General features: G+C 48.3%; 1 long non-coding RNA gene across 1 annotated transcript; it reads left to right on the top strand.

Moving 5' to 3' along the window:
- Window positions 1-643: 643 nt before the first annotated feature.
- LOC138488161 (uncharacterized) lies at window positions 644-5454 on the top strand. The gene is made up of 5 exons (XR_011274595.1): window positions 644-731; window positions 2943-2981; window positions 3382-3511; window positions 3950-4117; window positions 4346-5454. It is a non-coding gene; the product is annotated as an uncharacterized lncRNA (long non-coding RNA).
- The last annotated feature ends 19660 nt before the right edge of the window (window positions 5455-25114 follow it).

Raw genomic sequence — 25114 nt, 5'->3', positions numbered from 1 at the left:
ACATTTGGAGCAATATCATGACTGTGGCCTTTTTAGAATTGCCTTCACTGCAAAACAAATCACTCCCAGGGACCTCAAATGTTTTCAGACTAGGGACAGCAAGATCAAAATGATTTTCCCATAAAACGCTTTAGGGAAGTGGTGAAATCAATGGAGTCCAGTCTTGCAATTGAAGTACTTAACCACATATCTTCCCAGCTACAGTTTGAGGACATGTTTGGGTTTTGATGGAGTTGGCTTAAAAAGTATGCAAATCACATGATAAACCAAGCTGACAAACATAACCTTTGTGATAATAAGGTCACCTATTTTTATTAATTGTTTGACAGAGGCGTGCAGCTGGTTAATAAAGAGGATTTTATTTTACTGTGCTGTTCATAATAAAGGGTGTTTTAAAAAACATAGTGTTTCTGAGGAAAGTGGGGTTAAATTTGCTTGGTGAGCAGCAGATTATAGTAAAATATTTTTATTTTGACACTGTGTTGTATGTATAGTTATGCTATTCTGTTAAATGTCTTACTTTTGAGACCTAACCACGGCATTTTAAGTGAGTGCTCTTTCTTTTTGCTGGTTTTGGTGGGAGTCGGCTTGTTTTGGGCTTGTTTTGCAGGGGCATTTATTCAGCCTTTTTTTTTTACTTGGACCTGGCAACGTGGGCAGCAATGGCGGCGGAAGAAGACGGTGGCTGTGCTCCTGCTAGGCACAAAAAACGGGATAAATCCATAGAAGAGGTAGGTGGGAGTGCACAGGTTTCAGGGCACCCTTATTTATGTGAGCGTTTTGGGATCTCGTCTCTCTGGAGCAGCTGTGAGCTCTGCACTCCGAGAATATCGAGGGGCATGGCGTGGAGACGACGCGGGAAAAGAAAAGCTGACTGCATCTAAGCCAGCTGTACATGCCGGGATGAAAGGAGGCTCTCGCGGGCCTTCCCGAGGGAAGGTGAGCGAGGAATTCAGGAGATGAGCATCCAGAGCAGCGCCGCTCGAGTAACAACCCGTCACCACAAGCAGGCGCATCTAGCCCATGTCAAGCAGAGATGTACTGCGGCACCGGCGGTTCCCCATATCTCTGCTCCTTTCTTATCAGTCGAGCCCGGGCGGAGCAGTCTTTCATGTGTCCCTTTGAGCACTGGAGATTTGCCTTGGATCGGATTGTCATTTTTAGGTTTAAAAAGCATATTTGCAAACCGCTCATTTGCCGAAATCATTGCAATCTGAAGGCCTTAATGAGTTTCAGATGTGCGAGACAAAATTGCAGCGAGTTTGTACTGCAGTGCTTAGGATTTGAAAAAGATGCCCCGAAACCGTGTTTTCCTACTTTTCCTGACATTTTCTCAGAGGACTATTTTTAACCCGCCATTTAGTTTCATGGACTCGGGCTGCCTCTTTCCCGCGCCTCACCCGGCTCCCGCTCTGCCTTCTGACCTTTCACCTTATATCTTTGACTCATCACCTAACTGCTCCTGTGTGGATGTTTTGCTACTTACAGACCCCGCTCGTTATACAGCCCATTATGGATGCAGACCACAAGTCCTCCTAGTCGGAGCTGGCGCAGCCCTCGTTCTGCCATCTTTTTATTAGTGTTGGAATGGAGTGACGAATTTGGCTAATGCTGAAGGCGCTGGGAAGCTTTAAAATAGAAAACCCTCTTTAACAAACTTTTTGTGTGTGCATGACAGCTGGTGTTCAAGAATTAAAACAATGGAACTGTGCTATCGAAAACTGATTTTAGAAGCTGCAAATAGTAAGCGCTATGATATTTAATATGATTGCACATGTACAGAAAGCAGGCTGGAGCCAGGTGCGTGACAAACGAAATAAATGTTTATTCGTTTTCATGTAAGTTGAAGGAAGCTAATGCATACCTGCCTACATTTGAAAATCAAAATTCCTGAGATGTATGCCCTGCCCACTGTCACACAACTCCACCCATTTTCACATAGCTCCGCCCACATGTTAAAAAGGTAAACTCTGTTGTAAGTGATGTGACATCAGAAATGTACAGTTCAATGTAAAATATGCTTATTTCATTAAATTGCCATTTCACAACCACCCAAATTGCATAGGACAAAGGGCATTAGCCTTCCATTAAATCAACACGTTAAAATGTGCACATGTAAACTCCAAGAACCAACACAAACGTTTTCCCTGAATTTTGCAGTACCGACATTGGATAGTTCCCCTTAGTTGTATTCCATCAGGTTATGTAGAGCAGCAGTGAGTTGTCCAGCCTGCAAACCTGATGGCTGTGGTTCAATGGGGCTGAGCCCACCCTAACCCGGGCAAAAAGAACGAAAGCAAAAGAAACGTGCGTTCACATTGAAATTCGGCAAAAAAGAATGCGTTATTTTGCTTCACCTGCATTCTTTTTGCCAATGTGCTGGAAGCGTTACAGTCATTGCTGCAGACACAAAGCCACACTCGGGTAGGGAGTCTGTGGTGGCGGAGTCATGCAAGCATTAAAAAAAAAAAAAATCAGTGAAAGCTTTCCCCCATAAAATATCCTGAGATTCCAGGGTCTTTCCCGGAGACCCAGAGAAATGGCTAAAATTCCTGAGTCTCTGGGAAAAATCCGGAGGTTAGGCAGGTATGAGCTAATGGCTTCATTTCATTGTAATGCAAGCACTTTACAGAAGAATTCTAATGTGAAAAAAAGCTGTTTTTGCCCAAGTCACATAACCCACTAACCCTATGCTCAATTCTCTGCATACATAACTTGCACGAAAATCCACACAACCATCTTCTCGCTTAGCAAACTGCACGCACTTCACCACCCCGCAAAAACAACACAAACTGCACCAACAGAAGACGAGGTCTCGCATTGGTCCGATATTCACTCTAAAGCTCAGCGCCCGGTGAAAACCAAACTGAAGGTGTCAAAACTTTCTCACTTTCCTATTACCTCTTCACCCGACAAACCGATTCCCGCCATCTTGTTTGCAGATCCACCTGAGTGCCTGGGGACCAATACTGTTGGTGACGGTGAGCGATACAAATACCTTTATTAACATTAACATAAATAAATCTCCATGCAAAATGTGGTTTATCCGTGGCAGAGCCACTCCTATGCACAGGGCAACATTTAATAATAAAGTGCCTTAAATCACTAATCCAAGATTTTCAACCTCACGAACGACAACGAGCTGTAAGTTTTTGACATAGAAGCTGCATGTCTATCGTTGTTTATTACACGACTTCTTGCATGTCTTAAATCACTGAAAATACAGTGGGGTTATAGAGTTGGTAGGGGCAGAAGGAGATGTAGTTGGGGAAGAAGAGGGATGGGGCAGTTCGGGGAGAAGGGGGGGTTGGAGCAGTTGGGGGTAGAAAGGAATTTGGTCACTAGTCATGTGTAATATTAATGTTTGTGCTACTATTTCAGTATACTGGGATACAATGGACTTGCATCGAAAGCTGGCCATCGGATACTTCCTGGAACTGGCGCTTCAGTGGAGAAAGAGGAGGACTGGAACCACCGAGTGCCTGATCCTGGTCCGGCAACAGCATCAGAAGTAAGCACCCCTTGAGTAAAAAGCAAGTTGGGTGGCACCCCTATTAAAAGTAATGCTTTATTTTCTCAGTCAATATGCCAGTGAAATCTTAGTCTTCTCCTGCCTCATCTCTCCCCTCTACCCCTGGCATTCCTGTGAAGACATCTTGGGGTCGATAACCTTGTAAAGTTTGCGATCGACTATATGCCTAAGCCTACAGATCTATAATTGTATGTATTGTGCTTACAAAGCTGTTTCACCAAAGCACGATACTATGTGAATAAATAACCAGTTAGGCAGAAAAGCAGTAAGGAAACAAGATAAACGGACCACCAAAAAGAGAGCATATACTTGTGGACTTGGCTTTATTAAATATTGAAATCTGAACAATTTCCAGATCTTGATATCGTTTTTTTAGGTTTGAGAAATCTAATCCTTTTTCTTTTCTTATATACATAGAGGAACATTCTTCTCGTTACAGGCTTCGTGGTGAACCAAGGGAGATTGTGATGTCAGCAAAAAAAGGCAGACGAGCAACTTGGCCCGCTACCTGCTGAAAAAACAGCTGGCAAATGGCAGAAAAGAGAAGATTAATATTGGATTGTCATCGACAAGAAGCTAAAAAAGGTACATAAATGCCATTCAGAACACTCATGTTAAATATATTTATTTGAAGCTTGTAGAGTGCTAATTGTCTACTGCGCTTCCTTTCATCCAGGCATCTCTGTGCGTGGCACTTCTTCAGCGAAGTTATGTTTGTTAAACACCTCCTTTCAAGATCTACCGGTTGGTAAAATGTCCTTTTCCAGCTCTTTTCAAACAATTTCTACAGAATTATTCCTTTTTGCCTTTCAGAATGTATCCATTAAAGCAACAGAAATGGGCTTTGCAGAACACTCTGCTGTTGAATACCGAAAAGCACTGCCGAGCACAATTGGGATCTACTGTCTGAAGCAGAAGGCACCTGACTTGTCTTTTTCTACGCAAGTCTAGTCACTATTTACAGAGTGCAAAATTCATCTTATTTTTTAAAACATTTAGTTATTGTATTATAAAATGCTACCTGGGCTGGTTCAGGGGAACTCCATTGCTGCCTGTACTTGTCTGGGGCCCCCAAACCTCTTGCTCCCTGCGTTGTGGCTGGGTCCCTGCCACCCCTTGCTACCTTGCATGGTTTTGTGCCCTCCCCTCTCTGACTCTTTTGCTCCGTGGGCCTGTATCCCGTCCCCTTTACGTCCTGGGCTGGGTCTGCGTCGTCCCTCTCCTCTGCTCCCAAGGCTAAACAAGGGCCGCCCCAACACTTGCTTGATCCCTGGGATGGGTCTGCATCACCCTCTCGTTTAATCTCTGGATTGTGTCCACACCTCCGTTTTCCTCCCTGGGATGGGACGTGCCCCCCAGCTCCCTGGTCTGTGCTTGTGCCCCCCTCCCTTGCTCCATGGGCTGGTTCTGGGTCACCATCTGACTCCCCTGATCCCTGGACTCACCCTAGGTCCACATCAGAATCCCTCGCTCCCCAGCTTGCTCTGGTTCCCCATTTGACACACTAGCTTGTTCTGGGTCCCTAACAAACTTCCTTACTTGTTGGGCTGTGTCTGGGTACCCATCTGGCTCCCTGCACTGGTTCCGGGTCCCTTCTTCGCCCTTGCTCCCTGGGCTTGCCCTGGGTCTCAATTTGACTCATTGGCTGGTTCTGGCTCCCCGCCTAACTTCCTTGAAAGCTGTGCTGAGTCTGGGTACCTGCTTCACAATTGCTCTGTGAGCTTGGTCCGTACCTGACATCTTGCTTACTGGGTTTATCCGGGTTTGACTCCCTGGCTGGTATTATTTTTTTTAAATCCATGCATGTGCACTAATTGTAAAGTACCCAGTTCTGGGATTGCTACAGTCATGCTTGTGTATATGTGCCCATTTTCAGGTTGAACCTCATTGTGCCTCTTTTAATAAATGCAATTGAATAAAAAGCAGGTGTTAGTAATTTAAAAAAAAAAATAATATCCCATTAGCCTTGTTCGACTGTCATATCATTTTACCCAAATGACGACTAAGACCCAATGAGTGTAATGCCTGCAGCAGGGTTTCTTTTCAGGGTTATAGTTAACATCGCTTTGGGATTTTTATAGGATTGTCTTGAGTTTGCATTGCTTTTGGATTTTTATAGGATTTTTGTGGGATTGCATTGCTTCTACCAGGAAGGACTTCTAATTAACATATATCGGGTGCATTAAACCAAAAGGAAGCCATTGCTTGGGTTTATTTGAAGATTGCGTATTTTTATGCAGCGCTTTGGAATTGTGGGAGTTTTCTGGGTGTGAGGACAGATTAGCTAGAGGTGAGAAATGAAATGAGGGAGTTTACAGATTGGTTCGTGACATGGGGGGGATTTGTAGATTTGTACACTAAATCAGCGAACTTAGTTAATGACTTGGGTGCTATAGCATAGAAGTCAAAGAGGGAAAGTGACGGCTGCAAAATTCCCTAAGAGTTTTTCCAGTACACTATACGTAAGTCTAAGTAGTGTCCTTTTAAAATAATGCCACCAGTCTTACTCAAAAGGGATACATCCTGGGGTAATCCAACCCCTTTTCCTAAATCTTTTGGAAGCATCTTGAAATCATTTAAACTCATCCCGGAGTGGTCTGCAATAATCATTCACAATTCAAAACCCATCCTAAAGTTATCATGGAACCATCCTGGAGTAATCCCCACCCATCCTGAAGTTGTCATGAAGTCATCCTGGAGTTTTCATGGAGTCATTCTAGAGTAATCCAAAATCATCCAGGAGTAATCCCAACTCATCCTGAAGTTGTCATTGAGTCATCCTGAAGTTGTCATGAAGTTGTCATGGAGTCATCCTAGAGTAATCCGAAGTCATCCTGGAGTAGTCCCCACCCATCCTGAAGTCATCCTGAAGTTATCCTAGAGTAATCTGAAGTCATCCTAGAGTAATCTGAAGTCATCCTGAAGTTGTCATGGAGTCATCCTGAAGTTGTCATGGAGTCATCCTAGAGTAATCCAAGATCATCACTGGAAGTAATCCGAACTCATCCTGGAGTAGTTTCTGTAATGACTCTAGAGTCATCATCTCATTACATATTCTGGCCTGTGGGAATACTTCGGATGATCTTCCTGAACTATCCATGGATGACTCTAAAATGGAGTCATCGGATGACTCCAGAATGATTCCAGGATGATCTTGAATCTGCCTGGTTCTACTCTCCACCCTCTGCAACTCATCCAGAACAGGACTGCAAGCCTTGTCCTTGGCCTCAAGCCCAGGAATTGCATCTCTCCAGCACTGAAATCTCTGCACTGGCTCCCAGTGGCTGCGAGGATTATGTTCAAAACCCTCTGCATTGTCCACAAGGCCTTCTGGGGTCTGGGGCCTCAATACCTTCAACTCTCCCTTCCTAAATATCTTCCCTCTCCATCTCTTCGCTCACCTGCTTCCAACTCCTAAGGGTAATTCGCTTCTCCAAGCATCGAGTTGGTGGTAGATCTCATTTCTTCAACTTGGGACACCCTCTGGAACAGCCTCCCTGAAACTTGAGGAGAACCATCTCTGGTTCCGGAAGCACCTCAAGACCTTTCTCTTTGCTTCTGCTTTCTCTCCTCCTCTCCCCTGCGGAACTCCTGACTGAAACTGCACTGGTCACCTGGCTACCCTCTGTTCTCGGGCCCAGATCTCCTCCCCCGCCAGCTTTACACCTGCACTGCTTCCCAGGCAACCCCTGCACTTAGGGGTTGTTTCTGTATCCCTACAGTCCCTACCAGCTCTTGGTACTGTTTGCACTTACCCATGCACTTGCCACAAGCTGGCCGCACTTTATACCTATTGTTTTATTTATTCTATTTATTATTACTGTTGATCCTATGTACTGCACTGCCCCTCCTCCTTGCCCTTCACACTTTCCCTTTCCCCTCTCCCCTGCACTTGTGCAAACTCAATGTCACAAGGCTTAGTAAAATTGTGGTCTTTGTCTTCCCTTTGTTCCCCCTCCCTTGCCTCGTTGCGTCTTGAAACACTGGTGTATAGCCGTGTTATAAATGCCACATCATATCATATCATTTCATGTGGGTTCATTTTGTTACAAGAAACTCAGCATTGAGGTGTCTTTGGCCGCAGAAATGTTCCAGAATGAGATACACAAGGTAATTATGCGCATTCCACAATGTCTCAATTATAGTGATAACATCCTAGTGTTTGGCGCCACTCAGGAATCTCATGATGCTGCATTGCGGCGTGTATGCAAGGATTTGGAAGAGGCAAATCTAACCCTGAATGTTGACAAATGCAAACTCAATAATACAACACTCAAATTCTTTGGACACATTTTCTCGCAAGATGGCCTCCAACCTGACCCAGAAAAAGTTCTAGCACTTGTAGAAGCGCCTACGCCACAATCTGTTTCAGCCATTCGTTCTTTCCTGGGATTGGCTAATTAGTGCACCAGATATATAAAGGATTTTGCATCCATCAGCACCCCACTAAGATATCTCACAGGAAAGGGACAATAATTTGCATGGTGAAATGACTGAGGACGCATTTCAGGAAATAAAACGCAGAATCACATCGGCCTCATGCATAGTGTACTTTGACCCAAATCTGGAAACGGACATGAACGTTGATGCAAGGCCAGTCGCCTTAGGGGCAGTCCTTGCACAATTCAAGCCTGGCCCTCCTTCTTCAGAATCACGCAGAATCGTAGCATATGCCAGTCGCAGCTTATCACCCGGCAGAGTGTGTGTACTCACAGCCAGAAAAAGAGACCTTAGCTGTAGTGTGGGCCTGTGAGCACTTCCACCTATTTATGTATGGTAAAAATGTCACCATCATCACAGACCACCAGGCCCTCACGACCATATACGGAAAGTCGACAGCAAAGATGCCCCCACAAATTCCCAAGTGGGGACTCCGCCTCCAAGAATATTCTTTTAAAATACTGCACCGACCTGGAAAGGAAAACAACCCGGCCGATTTCTTGTCCAGATACCCTCTGCCAGCAAAAGACAAATCACAATATCGCAAGGCAGATTGATATGTGAATTACATGATCAGCAATGCACTTCCTAAGTCACTCAACGTTCCTGAACTGCTACACAAGCTGAATAAGGACCGGGTCCTCCCCATAATGAAAGAAAAAGTACTTTCCGGCAGATGACACGATGCAGACCAATTGGAAATAACCCTGTCGGAACAAGAACAGAAACACCTCTGAACACTCAACCTTCTCAAACAGTTACTGTCACTGTCCCCTGAAGGCTTGCAACTAAAAGAAGACCAGATAGTCATCCCACACACACTACAAGATCGAGTCACTGACATTGTTCACACTGGACACAGGGGAATAGTGTCCACCAAACGACTACTGCAAAAAAAAGTGTGGTTTTCCCAAATGGACACAAAAGTGGAAGGAACCTTGGGGAAGTGTACAATATGCAAAGCAGTCTCTCCCCGCACATTCCCAGAACCTCTAAAGATGACAGCCATGCCAACTCAAGTATGGGGTGAAGTGGCAGTGGACATGTTTGGGGCTCTTCCCAACGGGAAGTATGTCTTGGTAGTCATGGATTAGATGTCACGGTTTCCAAAGGTACACTTGATACGCTCCACAGCAGCAAATGCTTTAATTCCAGCTTTAGACAAAACTTTTACTGATTACGGCATCCCAACAGTTGTAAAGTCTGACAATGGTCCACCATTTAGCAGACAAGAATTCAGAATGTTTGCCGAACACTTAGGATTCCAACACAGGAAGATCACCCCGCTATAGCCACAGGCGAAATGCACCGTAGAACGTGTTATGGCAAATCTGAAACGCATCCTGCAAATATGTCATATCACCAGAGGATCGCTCATGCAAGCGATTTGCAGCTTATTGCGGGCCTATCGGAAGCAGCCCTCACAGCTCCACGGGAGTGTGTCCATCAGAACTCATGTTCGGCAGGATCGTCAGAACCAACTTCTCGCACTCTAGCACAAACGAAACAACCACTGACACTGAACTAAGGGCGAGAGAAAAGGGCAGAGAGAGCAAAGAAAAAATGAAGACATACGCAGATGCAAAGAGAAGGGCAAGACAACCAGAAGTATACATCAGGGATCAAGTACTTGTGCTTCAAGAACAAGGGTCCAAAGAGACACCGGCATTTAGTACACAACTCATGACAGTCACCCACATCAAGGGATCCATGATGACAGCAGCAAGTCCCCACGGTACGGTGACCAGACATTCCTCGTTGTCAAACGGCCAGCTCAAACGGCCAGCGAGTGAAGAAACACTACAGAATGAAGGGAGTGCTTCATCTGATGTTGACGCCGACAGCTGCTCTGACTTCATGGACGCTGATGTGGACACCGACAGTAGTGACAGTGAGAGGGATGATCACCTCCCAGGGATTTGCAGTCCGTCCAAAAGAACAATACGAAGACCCACAAGATGGATAGAAGAGATGGGCTAAAGTATTAAGTTTATTGTTAAAGAGAAGGGGAGATGTAGTGTCCTCTCTTTATATCCTCTGCTTTAAAAGAGGATGCAATCCCTTGTCCATGGCAAGCACCTAGGCTCGGCATGTGGTAGGCAGGTCTAGCGCCAAATGTTCGGCAGTTGCTGTTTGTTATTAAAAGTAGTGACACGCCATAGAGAACAGCTCTGTGTCTTTATTAAAGTGCATGCTTCATATTCCTGTGTCCTCGCCTAAGATTTAACACCGGTCATTCACAAGCGAGTCCAGTCTGTGCATTTATCGGCAGGACAGCATTTCAGCAAGACCGAGAACGCCTGTCGTTTTCACCCCATACGCTTTTATGACTTGCATGTTCACCCATCACGGGTCCTCGATGAAGAGACTGCCCACGTTGGAATGGTGTCTGTGGAGCCCTTCCTGAGGGTTAGTTTGTGGCAGCACAGACAGGGCTGCAGTGTACACAGACATTTTGTGCGCACTTTACCCTTGTGCTGTTAGGGCCGCACAAGCCACGGGCTTAGGCCAAAACCCTTTCATCACGTGCGCAGGCTGTGCCTTGAAAGGCGAGCTGCCGTGCAACGCATCCACTGGGGCAGCGTGCTCTCTGCCCTCTAGTTGAACAGGCAGCGCTTTCTGAAGCCCAGCTATGTTTCCTTCATGGTCCCGTCACACCCCGTCGCAGCCACAAGTGTGCGCAGCACAAGGTCTGCTCGGCTCTTTACATGACCCTCGCAGGCAGCTTGTTCACCGAGCATACAGCTTTAAAAGGGAAATATGCAAGCCATTGAGGAATATTGCCATATTGCCTCCCTTGCATGCTAATGCGGCTGTTACTTCAGACAGACTTCCTGCACCAGGACAGCGAGGATTCTCCACTGGCCGACCTGCCTAATCCATGTCAATGTGAATCTGCTGCTTCACACAGATCGATAACCCCTAGGGCTGTTTAGCAAAAAAGAAAATCCCTTATAAACGGTCTTGCATGTGGGTGTTGAGAACTGTTGGCAACACACCACCAATGAAAGCAAGATTGCTATGATGACGCTAATTATTCTTACAGAACTGAGATCCTCTTGGTAGCATACTTTTTGTGGCGCTGCCCCTTCACGGGCGCGTGCACGCGACAGAGTGACGTATCACTTCATCGTGTGCGATATAAATAAACAGGGCGTTGCCGGCCGCCTCAGGCCACCTCAGAGCGACCTGGGAGCCCGCACAAGCGTATGTCTGTGAAGAGGAGGGGGGCTCACGGGCCACATGGAGAGTGGCAACAGTGATGACAAGTCGGACACTTTTCATCGCTGCTTTAGATTAAACATATGCTTCCCACTGTCATAGTCGAACAACAGCTATGCAGGGCACAATGCTTCCAAAATGTTTCATGTTAACCTTACAACTCCAAGATGGCCAAGTGTTTTACACGACCTGAACTTCGGCCTGAGGTGAAAGAAGCCACTATTGGAATACATCCGCGTAATACTAAAATAATGTACACTTTTTGTGCATTAACAATTGTATGGTATAGCATTTCCAGTTGTCATGACAACACCAATACTGCTTTCTTGGAACCCCTTTCTTATAGTAGCTATTGTTAAAGCACCATAAGCAGAAAAGGATTGTAAAGCTGAATTATGTGGGGAACAATGGCTTCAACGAGCAAGAGACCCTACATGAGCTTTCTTTCAATGTGTTTCTTTAAGTCTTGATAACATTTGTAAAGCAGAAATGTTAAAACGTATTTAACAGGGCTTCCATTACTTTTTATGTTGGTAAATTGTGTTCTATTTCCAGCATAGCATATCCTACGCGATGCGCCAAGACCCAGCTAAGTAGGGAGAGGGGGGAGGGCTATCAGTAGCTGGTGGGGCAGACTGTCTCTGCCTGGTCTTCACGGCTGGTTTAGCAGGCTCATCCCCCAGGACAGGCATTAGCTCGTGCAAGGCAAAGCACTCTGCTTCCGGGACAGGCCTTCTATTAGTGACAGCCGCCCGGCAGCCAGTAGGAGCCGACGGTCCTAAACCAATAACACATGTGTACCGTTTTAGACGGGCAAGCAATCCTGCGAGCACTGCAGCAAAGCCCCCTCCCCCTAACCTTCCCGCTGGTACTGTCAGAAAATCCCTGTACAGAGGGAGAGCTTGCCAAGAACAGAAGGGCGGGAGCGAAGGCTGCAATATGATATAGAACTCCCCAGTCCCTGCAGAGTCCCGGCAGCCAATGGTAGGCGTCCCTCTTGCTGGCTCCCAATCGGAGGCTGTTGCCAAGGCTGGAGCAGCACGGTCTGATGCAGATGGGCGCTTGCGCAATGTTCTCTGGCTGTTGCAGTATTTTTCAACCTCGTTCGCTCACTTATGTGCTGGTCTAATGTTGATCTGAATAAGAAATCCTTAACACGAGCGTATTGGGTCTGTACTCAACAGTGATGCGTACATGCAGTTCATTCCAACTCTCTTTCATACTTAATGACTTTATTTAATTGCTAGATTTACTATAAACTAAGTAAACGACTGTACTTAAACATATATGTTTTAGCTCTAAGAAATATATTTAAGGTCACTTAAGAAATATTTGTGTAAAACACATTGAGTGAATATACAATGCAACAAATGTACCTAATTTGAGAAATACCTCTCATTGCGTGCTGAAGCCACACGTTGTATTATTAAGGATAACCTTGAGCACGAGAATTGGGAATTGGGAAAGCCAACAATTTGGGATTGCACCTGCTACTGTCAGCGTCCAGTTAATACCACTATGGCAGTGCCTGTTTTTTCAATAGTTTTGTGGTATGCAGTAGACAGGAAGCAAGTAGGGGTCTGCAAGTAAGGCTTCAATTTAAGTTCCTTATTTAAGTTCATGGTCACAAGTAAATATTAAGTACATACATAGCAGTGACCATACATGTATTTCACACCGGAGATATTTCTTTTTCCACTTACTCATTGCAACTTCTTGTAATATCCCTTCTCATGTTGCCACAAAATAGAGCTGGCAGAGTCAGGGAACACTGGGGTAGGGCCAAGCCAGGACCAAGCCTGTGGGTCTGGCTCTAGAAGCCCAACGCGGGCCGAGTCAGAGTCGCATGGTGGCTGCACCAGGGGTGGTGGCCAAGGGCGAAGCTTAGGTGGCACAGGACCAGGAGGTTGGGGGGGTGCTGGTTTTTATAGGGGCTTTGTCAGTCTTTTTTTACGGGGTGAGGGTCTGGGAAAAAGAACAAGGGGAAGTTGGTGCTGGCGAGAGAAATAGCGCTGCTGTTTTGGGGATGACAGGAGGAATAGGGAAAAAGAAGATGGTGGCACTTGGGACAGGGTGTGGAGAGTGTGGTGTAGAGGAAAGCCTGTGGAGGTGTGATGATGAGCAATGTCATCATGCAGCAAAGAAATAAATAATTGAGAAGTCTGCACAAAGGAGATTCCCGGGTGACCCTCCAACCTGGTGTCTGTGTGGTTTGTTCACATGCGAGGCCCGCGCAGTCCCACGATGCGCGAGGTCCTGCAGATATCACATTGGTGACGAGGACGGTGGTCTGGGACCGAGTTAGCAGTACACCCGCTCCTCAAAAGCACCTCTCTTGCCAGCAGCAATAAAATGCAATGAACACTGCGGCAACACCAGGGAGTGTAATATGCGGCGGCAGGCCACATTGCTTGTCCAGTTGCCCGATGCAGAGGGGCGAACCAGGCGCACCGTGGGAGACTGCAGCCCCCTTTAAGGTGAGGGATGACTCACTGACAACACTCTCGCCACAGGAGCCGATGGCAGAGCTCCCAAGATTCATGAGACGGAGGTGAGTGGTGGCAAGAACTGCGCCCCCTGGCAGCCAAAAAATATATGTACAAGGAATAACATGCAGAGAAACACTTCCCCATGCCTGCCCCATGAGGAAAGCCCCCAGGCAAGAGGCACTCGGAAGAACAAACAACCAAATAAGAACTGAGAACATACACAGCCCAGCACAGAGTCCCCAATGTCACAGGCTGCGTGACAAGCAACAGGTAAACATCCTAGCGGCACCTGAAGACACTGAGTGTTGCCCCAAGCAGGAACACCCCCCCCACCGAAGAGGGTTGAACCAGGGGAAAACCACCGGCCCATCAGGGAAGCAAGAGGCCAGGGGTGACAGCCCACAGCAAGTATGTCAGATGAGCAATAATCGTCACCTGCATGTCAGAGAATGCCCATGTCCCCTGGAGAATCTCCCAACCCCCTATAGACACGGGCAGGAAGGAGCATGTGACATGATTTAGCGTAAGGCTCCTTTATGCGATCATTCTGCCCATATGCAGAAGGTGCCGCCCTTCGATGGGAGCTGTGGCTACAGCAATTCGAGCTCCACCTCAAGTCGAGGAAGATCTTAGCAAAGGAGGAGAAGCGCACACTACTCATGCTGAACCTAAGATCTCTGGCGCTACGTCTATTCAATACCATCCCAAACTGAGGTCGAGAAGGCGAATATCAAGCAGCGAGAGCAGTGCTGAATGGGAAGTTTCAACCCCAGCTAAATTCAGACTACGAAAGATTCCAACTAAGTTTGCTGAGGCAGAGACCGTCAGAACCGATTGACAACTTTCATACCCGGAGCCAGAAATTAGCGCTTGGATGCAAGTTCCCTGATGAAGAGTTCTCAGTGAGGCAGCAAGTAATCCATAGCATCCCGTCCAAAAAACTCACGAAAGACGTCCTGCCCGAAAGAAACATACTTCTCAAACGCATCTTAGCGATGGAATGCCAAAGGGAAAGAACAGAGTCGCAGGCTGCAGCTATGAAGGCAGCCATAAGCCGCCTGCCAATTGACGCGGAACAGCCGAACACCCGCGTGGCAGCAGTGGTAAGAAAAAGTCATCCCCGTGGGAAACCCCCCCATACCACCAACTCTCACCACAAGCACAACAGTCCTTCAAATGGTGCAGTGGACCTTGGCACTGAGAAGACCTGTGGCCTGCCATAGGTGCAATGTGCCGGAAGTGTGCCAAACTAAGCTACTTTGCCTCAGTGTGCCTTAGCTCAATGTCACGGCCAGATCCCAGAAGGTCACCCTCAAGAGAAGACCAAAAGACACGCCAAGCCGCCAAACGCAATGAAGAGGAAAAGCCAAGATGGTAGGGCGTGATCCAAGTGCCAGCGAAAGCGACAGTAGTGAAAGTGAACAGTCAGATGAGGAACTGCAACTACCCCCAGGATGACACGCCATGCACAGGAAAAAGTGAGGAGGACAGATAGACCTCATCTCCGCAGTCCGATCCAATGAAGGGGCAAGAAAGCACAAGTTCAGGCGCCAGCCGACCTGCATGGTGCTCATGAATGTCACACCGACAAGGGTAGTCATTGACAAAGGCGCGACTGTGAATGTACTGCCAGCAACCCAGTACAACAAAATACAGAGCAAACCCCTGCTGCAACACAAGACCTTCTGGCTCTACGCCTACGGGAGCAAAGCTTTACTCCTCGTGAAAGGGTCCTTCAAAACTACTGTCCCTCACATGGGCGAATCATGCTGCACAAGGTTCTATGTGGGCAATGCTGGTGCAGAGACACTACTAAGTTGCCGAACAGCAGAGAAGCTGAATCTAATTCACTTCTCATTCCAGCTACAACAACCCTCCATTGATGTCCTGTTGGCTAAGCATGCCAAGCTGTTCAAGGGGATTGGATGCCTTAATAACCTAACTGTTGCGCTCCCCATCGATCCCACTGTTGAACCGAAGGCTGTCCAACACAGCAGAGTCCCATTTCACATGAAAGCAGCAGTGGAAGCAGAGCTAAAGAAGCAGGAGGACCAGCGAATCATAGAGAAGATTTCAGTACTCACCCCCTGAGTGTCTCTGATGGTGGTCACCAAGAAGCCGAAGCAACCCAATGCAGAATGAATCTGTATTGATATGAGACTACCAAACCAAGCAATCAGGCATGAGTGGCATATCAAACCCATCATCGACTAGCTGATCGTCGACCTAACGGGAGCGTGGTATTTAGTAAACTAGACCTTCACCAGATCTGGTTATCGAAGGAGTCTAGGTACATAACAACTTTCTCTTCACACCTGGGACTCCGGAGGTACAGCAGACTTAACTTTGGCATATTGACGTCAGCAGAAGTTTTTCAAAATGAGATTCACTGAGTACTGCAAGATCTGCTAAGGCCACGAACATTAGCAACGATATCCTGGTCTATGGCCGCTCGGAGGAAGAACACAACACTTAGCTAGCCGCCATGTTAGCACGACTAGAAGAATCAGGACTAACCTTACATGCCATGACTGTCCTTCTTTGGATACATATTCACTACCAAGGGAGCCTCGCCCGGCCCAGCCAAAGTAGCAGCCGCCTAACACAGCAACAGAAATACAGAACTTCATGGGCATGGCCTCCTACTGCAGCAAGTTTATACAGACCTGGCAACCATCGCAGCCCCCCTTTGGAACCTGACTAGAAAAGACACACAATGGGTGTGGGGACAGGAACATGCGCATGCTTTTCAGCGATAAAAGACTCTGTCACAACTCATAAAACAATGGCTTTTTTCAACACAACCCAGAAAACGGAACTACTGGTGGGGGTGGGCGCTATGCTCACTCAAACAGATCAGCAGAGTGTGGTCACGCACCCCGTCACGTTTGCCAGTAGAGCGCTGACCAAGACCGAACATAATTACGCTCCTATTGAGTGAGAGGCTGTCGCCATCTTATGGGGGTGTCGACACTTCAAAGTGTACCTCCAAGGAACCCCACAACAGTCTATACAGACCCCAATCACTTGTGCCAATCTTCAAGGGATCCACTCCACACGTACTGGCGAGACTAGAGTGGTGGATTCTCCAATTACAACCATTTGACAGGTGGAGACACTCCGGCCTACTACCTCTCACAGGACCTCTGGCCAGCCACCCGAGCAGAACAAGAGGCAGCCCAGGAGACAGACGAGCATGTTTGTCACGTAGTCACATGCGCCCACCCAAAGTGCTTGAAGCTAGAAGAAATTCAGTGTGAAACAAAACAAGACTCATGCCTACAATGAGTGGTGAAGTCCATCAGATCAGGGGACTGGAAGAACCTCAGAGCAGCGGCAGCCCACCGAACACCAACCACCCAGGAACCTTTGCAGAGCTCTCCATATCCCCAGAAGGCTTCACCTTGAAGGGGCATCATATCATCCTGCCAGCGGCCCTGGAACAACGGGCACTCCAACTAGCCCACAAAGACCACCAAGACATAATCACAACGCAAGCATTCCGTAAATCGCACATGTGGATACCAAATATTCAACAAAAAGTGATAGCCCTGGTAGGGTCCTGTGCCGACTCCGAAGCATCTCAATGGCAAAGCCTGCCAGAGCCACTCGAGAACCCCCACTCAGTCACCTGAAGGTAGGATGCAATCAGCGTGGACTTCTGTTCAGTCACAAACGAGGCATACCTACTCGTAGCAGTTGACAAATTTAGCAGGTATCCTGAAGTAGAACCAATCTGATCCACCGACGCAGTATCGGTAATCACAGCACTCAAGAAAATGTTTGCTGTACACGGCATACCCAACAAACTTTAAAGTGACAATGGGCCCCCATTCAAAGGGCGAGAACTGCGAGGCTAATTGGACAATCTAAACATTCAGCATCACAGAATCACCACATATTGGCTGCAGATGAATGGGGATACATAGCTCTTCATGGCAGCATTAAACAGAGTAATCCGTATTTCAAAAGACCAAGGAGTGCCGTAGCTAGGAGAAGTATATTGATTCCTGTGCATGCATCGGCAGACACCCTGCTCATCTACTCGCGTATGCCCCGCAGCCCTCATGTCAAAGACCCCGATTCAGGTGGGGCTCCCCATACACTCCAACTGGACTATGCCAAGCGTAGACCACCAGCAAGTTGGGGAAGACAGACAAGCACGGAATGCGTCAGAAAGCCGAGCCTGTCGAGCTAGTCTGCTATGCACAGAAACATAACCTCATGGGATACAGTGCCAATCCAGTACAAATCCTACCCGACAAAGTTGGCACTATCCTATGAACTGACCCCATGGATCATGGTTGACAAGAACCACGGGAAGGTGACGGCAAGGAGAGGACAAGAGACGGGAACGCCTCCCACATCCGACGAGTACCACCCACCACATGGAGGGAAGCTACCTTGGCTGGGGAAGCAATTACCATTCAAAGTCATCCTCCCAAAACACCAAGGCAGCCGAGAGGCTGCGAAGAAGAGGAGACCACAACTAGTCTCCGATACCCAAATCAAACCAGATCAAGACCCCTACCAATCCAGCCCAGAGAGGCCAGAGACTCCAGTGACTGTCCCAGAGACACCCTAGGGGAGCAGATACAAGTACTCCCTGAGGGAAAAGCTGAAGCCCTCCACAAAGCTAAGAGGTTTTGTTCTGCATGGCATGTATCAGAGAATTGTGAGATGACTTTACGTTTATCACTTAGTTACCTACTCATATGCACCAACAGTGCAGGTGCCTGTTTTGAAATTTGTCAGGTAAATTGGGGAGGGATGTGATATAGAGGAAAGGCTGTGGAAGCGTGATGACGAGCAACATCATGACGCAGAAAAGGAAATAAATAGTCGGGAAGCGTGTGCAAACAGGATTCCCGAGTGACCCTCCAACCTGGTGTACGTGTGAATAGTTCACTCGTGGGGCCTGCGCAGTCTCGCCACACACTATGCCCTGCCGATATCACATACAGCATGAGTATTTTTATCAAATAGTCAGAAGGCTGGAGGACTACGGGTTAGGGGAACAAACACTGTAGAGGTAAGGCAGGCACTTGAGTTACCATTAAATTCCTCACCAGCCTCTACCCGGTCGTTCCAGGAAGTACTCTGGTCTATTCCAGCCAATAAAGTGGCTGGGGTGGGACAGAAAGTCTGGCAGCCCAGACAGGAAGTCAGGTTCCGGGCATCTGAACGTGCTACCTGCATGCCTGGAGCATTTTCTTTTTATTATTTTTATTTTTTTTAAACTTTTGTTTATTGGCAGAAAGTTAAGACAGGCACAGTACAGGTTACATGGCAATAATCAATCAATATCACATCACCAGCCGCAGCACAACACGGCTGGACACAACTTCTCCGGGAGAGGACGATTAGTGTCTTGGAGTGGCACAAACAGAACGAAAGGAAGGAGAGTTACAGTGTTCATGGCGTAGTGGGCCGTGTTAGGGGAGGGGTAGACCTCCACTCCACTCTGTCTCTATTGTTCAGGTAGCTGCAGAATTCTGATCACACGTTTTTGGGGCGTGATGTGGGTGGCAAGGAACCAATGTATTCCTCTTCGCACATTTGTATCGAGGTGAGGGCTTTGAGCCACATCATGAGGGTGGGGGGGTTGTGGCACTTCCAGCTTTGCAATATACATCTTTTAGCAACAATGGCGCTCACATTTAAGAATTTAGACATTTTCCTTACATTTTCCCCCTCCCAGATACCAAACAACAGGGCAAGCGGGTCCTCCTCCACCGGGGAATCTATTATTTCGAAGAGCGCCTCCGTCACAGCCACCCAGAATGTTTTGATTGCAGGGCAGCACCAGAACATGTGTATATGATCTGCCTTGGAAGATTTGCATTTAGGGCATGTATGCGATAGGGTACCTGTGAATTTCGCCATTCTACACGGTGTGTAGTAGAGCCTGTTGAGGAGCTTGAATTGTATGCAGCGGAATCTAGCGCTAAGGGACAACATGCGCGTATGTGCACACATTTTACCCCACAGTACATCAGTTATTTCCGTTCCAAGCTCCCTAGCCCATGCCTCACGTGGTTTGAGGGACCCAAGCACTGTTTTCCCAGCTGCATTTTATACAAATTGGATAGCACACCCTTGGAGCCCGCAGAGTTTGCTATGTATCGGAGTTCAGGTGATTCTGGGGGCTCGTCTGGGTATGAGGGCCACATAGCACGAACCGCAGCTCAGAGCCTGTAGTATTGTAACATCTTGAGCAGGGAGTTGGAATTTTCTGGTCGCCATGTTTGAGGGGTGACAAACATACCATCTGGGAAGAGGTCAGTCAGGGCTCTGTAGCCGAGATTTTCCCAGTGTCGTGAGAGGTGCTGGTCGTGTGTGGGGGGGGAGTCCGGGAAATTGGCACATGGGAAGCCACTTATAGTACGAGTGTCGCTCTTGTTCAGAATACAGAATAGCATTCCAAGCCCTGATTGTGGTGGCCACCGTGTCTGCCTGGGCGTCTGTTCGGAATGTGCAGTGCAACAATAGGGTCATGATATTGCCCCCCCCGCCATTTTCTCAAGTTTTACATGCGGAGGCGGATTCTGAAATGCGTACCAATGAGAGGCGTGTTGGCCTGCGCCGCGTTCCAGTACAGACGTAGGTCTGGGGCTGCGAACCCCCCCCTATCATATGGTAAGGTCATGTGCTGCCACTTTTTGCGGACCGACCCCGAGTGCCAGAGAAATTGAGCGCACTCCGAGTGGAGTCTCTTAAAGTATTGCTTCCCAGGCCAGACTGGTACGTTAGTGAAGACATAGAGGAGCTTGGGGACCACTATCATCTTAATTAGAGAGAGTCTGCCCGCCAGGAATAGCGGTAGATTGCGCCACTTGGAAAACTTGGAAATAATGAGCTGAGCCGCAGCCTCGTAATTGTCCTTTAGTAGGGAAGGTTTGGTTAGTGACACCTGAACCGCAAGGTACCTAACTCCCTCCGGGGACCAGCGCAGGGGATACTCGCATGTCGGTTGTTGAGTTTCCACAGTGAAAGGGAACATTTCAGATTTAGAAAAGTTTATCGTGAAACCGGAGTACGTGCCTATTTTAGTTATGTTGCGGATGATCGGGTCCAGATATGTGGAGGGGTTTCTGATATACAGGAGCACGTCATCCGCATAGAGTGAGATGATTTCCGGTGCGTCAATTAACCGAATACCCTTATTGATGTGATGCCCTCTAACATGGTCAGCCATGGGTTTGATGGCGAGCACAAAGAGGAGGGGGGAGAATGGGCATCCTTGGCGCGTCCCACGGTGTAGCTTGAAGAGAGAGGAGGGAACTGAATTTACAAGGATCCTAGCTTGCGGATCCATATATAAGAGCTTTATGTAAGAGACCATATTTGGGCCTACACCCATTTTCTCCAGAACAGCCCACAAGTATTGCCATGAGACCATATCAAAGGCCTTTTGAGCATCTATAGTTACCGCTACAGCATCAGCGCTCGGGTCAATCCTGGACATCACATTAAATAGGCGGCGGATGTTGAGTGACGTGGACCGACCGGGAATGAACCCGCTCTGGTCTGCATGAACCATGTGGGTCATGAAGGGGAGAAACCTGTTTGCAATTATCTTGGCAAAGATTTTCATGTCGGTATTAATGAGGGATAGGGTTCTATAGGACCCGCACTCCTCCGGGGGTTTTCCAGGTTTGGGGAGGACTGTTATTAAGACTTCCCTTAAGGAGGGGGGGAGGGTGTGTAATCGAAGTGCCTCGGTCCAGACCCCGTGTAGCGCTGGTGCCAGAGCGGCCACGTGCTCCTGGTAGAACTCAGAGGTGAGCCCATCTGGGCCAGGAGCCTTGTTTTTGGGAAGGTCAGATATCACCTGGACTATCTCCTCCAGGGTGAACGGGGCCTCAAGACGTTCTCTGCTGTCCTGGGAAATAAGAGTCATAGGGATGTTTTCCAGTAGGTCGTCCAAGTCCTGGGCTGAGTGTTCAGGCTGGGGACCATATAGATTGGCATAAAAGCTAGCAAATGTGTCAAGAATGAATTGGTTAGACCAGTGCCTCAGTCCCTGCTCGTCTATAATGCAATCAATTCGAGTCACACCACCCTCCGCTCGCACCAGCCTAGCCAGGGTCCTGCCCGGTCTGTCCCCCTCTCCATATCTACGGGCGGCGATAGGACGAGCATAGTATTGCACCTCTCTCATGGCATGTGACTCAAACTGTTCCAGCTCAGCTCTGATCCGTGCTAGGGTCCCCGGGGATGGAGTGGTGAGATATTCCCGTTATAGGGCTTTGAGCTTAGTTTCAGAGTTATTCAGGGCTTGCCTTCTAGCTTTCAGGACCCCTGCTTCCCTAGAGATACACATCCCCCTGATGTAGACCTTGAATGCCTCCCATCTGACCCCTTCGGATGTGTCAGATGCACTGTTATGTTCAAAGAATGTGGTAATGTCCGCTAATATCTCAGCTTTGAAGACAATGTCAGCCAGGGCGGCAGACTTAAAGCGCCAAGCGGGTCGTGATGGCCTTGTGTTACCGAGCTGAATCTGTAGCAGCACAGGGGAATGATCAGATAAAGTGCGTGGAAAGATCCTGACATCTGAGACTCTACCCACTAAGTTGCCAGACCACAGGAACAAATCAATTCGTGAGGAACTATCATGTACCCTTGAATAGAAAGTATAATCCCTTTCGTGGGGGTGGAGAGTCCTCTATATATCGTATACATTTAGAGAGACCATGTGTAAGAGGAGTCGCCTGGCGGCACGCGTTGTGGCTCTGCGAGTGGTTGTTCTTCTGTCTAGGACATTATCGAGTATCAGATTCATGTCCCCTCCCCATATGATGGGGATATCTAGATATCTCATTAGAATGGAGGCCACATTGTCAAAAAACTCAGGGGAGTCAGTATTGGGTGCGTAAAAGTTGACCAGCAAGCATTCCTCATGCGCAAAGGTACAGTGTAGAATCACATATCTGCCTTCCGTGTCAATGTGGGACGTACGGAGTATGAAGTTTAATGACTTATGAATAAGGGTCAGGACTCCCCTCGCTTGAGTGGAGTATTGAGTATAGTATCTATTGAGAGCCCAGGTATGTGCTATGTTGGACGATAAGTGTTTCAGAGCGTGTGTCTCCTGTAATAGGAGGACCTTGATCCCATGCCTTTGTGCATAGGCCGCGATCCTACGAGAATTTGTGAAATTTGTCAGCCCACGAACATTCCATGACATCATTTTTACCGCCATACTACCAACCTACGGAACATCCAAGTAAAGTATCTGCCACTGATTTGCACCGTGTGTGCTGCATCGGCACAAGAGTGCCACCCTTTAGACCCAGTCTTAACTTCTCTGCCATTTTGTATATAACCAGCCCCAACTTCTCCACCCCCCACCCTCACCGCCCTGACCCAACCAGCAGTGTGTAGATACCCATCCTTACATTGAACACCTGCGCGCCATCCCCAACTCTGCAGCTCCCAACCGGGGCCAAAACATAAAATTTAGATTCAAAGGGGATTGCAGCTGCAGTGGGGGCTGCCGCTGCTGTTCTGCCCACATGTACTGATACCAATTTTGATAATACTATATAGGACTGGAAATCAGCTGATGAACAAACGGTTGTAAAGAGAGGATACTAGGAAACTCAGATTAAGAGGCGAGGACACTCATGGTTTAGAGTAGCGCAGACATAGCTTGCACTGCCAAGGACAGTGTAGCACAGTGATGTTCAGCTTTGCGAAGTTCGGGCCCAGTGAGTGGTGTTAAAATTTGGTGAACTAAGGGTGCGTTCCCCTCAATAAGTCATGCGCTCGCTGCAGTGTTGCTGGGCCGCGGTGGGCCTACCGCGGGACAGAGAGGGGGGAGCCTGGAGCCCAACAGGGAAGCCAACAGTCGTTACACCACAGCCACTGGGGTCCGCTATGGGAGTCCGGGAAGCCTTATATTAGTCGTCTTCCATCTGTTCCGCAAGAGGATCTGCCAGTGGGATCTGCGCCTCGATGAACTTGACGGCTTAATCCGGGACCGTAAAAAAGTAGTGTTTGTTGCGGTGGGTGAATTTTAGGCGAGCAGGGAAAAGCATTGCATACTCGATTTTCCGTTTTTTCAACATTTTCTTCACCCCGTTGAATTGTCGCCTCTCCGCCTGCACTGCCACTGAAAAATCTGGGGAAATCCTGATGACTTGTGAATCCAGCCTAAGTTCCCCTTTCTCCCTGGCCAATCGGAGGATATGGTCTCTGTCCTTATAGCTCAGTAGTTTTGCAATTATTGGTCTGGGGAAATCACCAGGTTTAGGCTGGGGTGCCAGGGAGCGATGTGCCCTTTCCACAGTGAAGAATGGTGAGAGTGCCGGGTTATCCAGGAGGTCTCTGATGAGTTGCTCGACCGCAAGTTCCATGCGACCCTTCAGTGCAGATTCGGGAACCCCACTATGCGGACATTATTTCTTCGGGACCTCGATTCTAGGTCATCACACTTAGCTTTGACCTGCTTCATGTCACGGACAAGTTCTGTGACTGTGTTTTGTAGGGTATGAACGTTGTCCTCATTGGTCCCTATCCTTTGCTCCGCCTCGGTGATCCTGGCCCCATGTTGGTCGATCTTCGCTCGCAACGAGGGTACATTTGCGTTGATGTCGTCCGGCTTTTCATGGAAAGCAGCAACATTTTTTGCCATGGATTCCATCATTGTGGCCCCGTCTGGTTGAAGGGGGTCTGGCCTGCATTCGTCCTCCTCCTGTGTAGCAGAGGACGATGCCTGGTCCGCTCTAGGCGCTATCTTGGCGAACTTGTCCATGGCGCCTACTTTGCTGTTGGGCCGCGCCTTGCTGGGCATTGCAGTGGGGGGAGGTAGCTCCTGCTTAGCTAGGATTGGTGGTGGCCCCAGGTTAGTCCCTTAATGATAGGATGGTAGGACAGTGGTTGGGGCTCGTGAGCCGCTCCAGAGCAGTAGGCGTAGTATTGTAAAGCCAGAGAGGAGAAGAAAACTGGTAGCGGGGCAGTGCTCGTGGGGCTGCCGTTGGGGGTGAGCCAGGGAGGGCCGGCTAGCCTTATGTTATACGTATCCCTCCAGAGTGTGGTTTGGGTGCACTGATCAGAGAGCCATTAGCGAAGCAGGTAGGGGCCTCATACAGGTTGGGGGGGTGCCCCCGTGATCAGCAGTGCAGGTTGATCGGGTGGGGAGTCCCAGTCTTTATCCGCACCCCAGGGGTTGCAGCCCTATACGTGGAGCCCTATGAGGCGGCAGCCACACGAGGATGTCGCCACCCCAATGGGTTGACGGAGAGTCGAGTTCCAGGGGATGGTCCGTGGACGGCTGAGGCGCCTTGAGCAGCAAGAGTTGGGGGGGAAGCAGGGCAAGCTTCCGTGAGCACCCTCAGGATGTAGTGCAGGGGTGTGCAAGGGCCCCCGCTAGTGTGGAGCAAAAGAATGTAGTCCAGGGTCAGTCACCCACCTTGCAGCCTTC

The sequence above is a fragment of the Ambystoma mexicanum genome, chromosome 9, assembly GCF_040938575.1.
Source record: "Ambystoma mexicanum isolate Mex_15411 chromosome 9, UKY_AmexF1_1, whole genome shotgun sequence".
NCBI lineage: Eukaryota > Metazoa > Chordata > Amphibia > Caudata > Ambystomatidae > Ambystoma > Ambystoma mexicanum.
The sequence above is the reverse complement of the archived record's forward strand: the minus strand, read 5'-3'. Positions and strand labels throughout refer to the sequence as shown.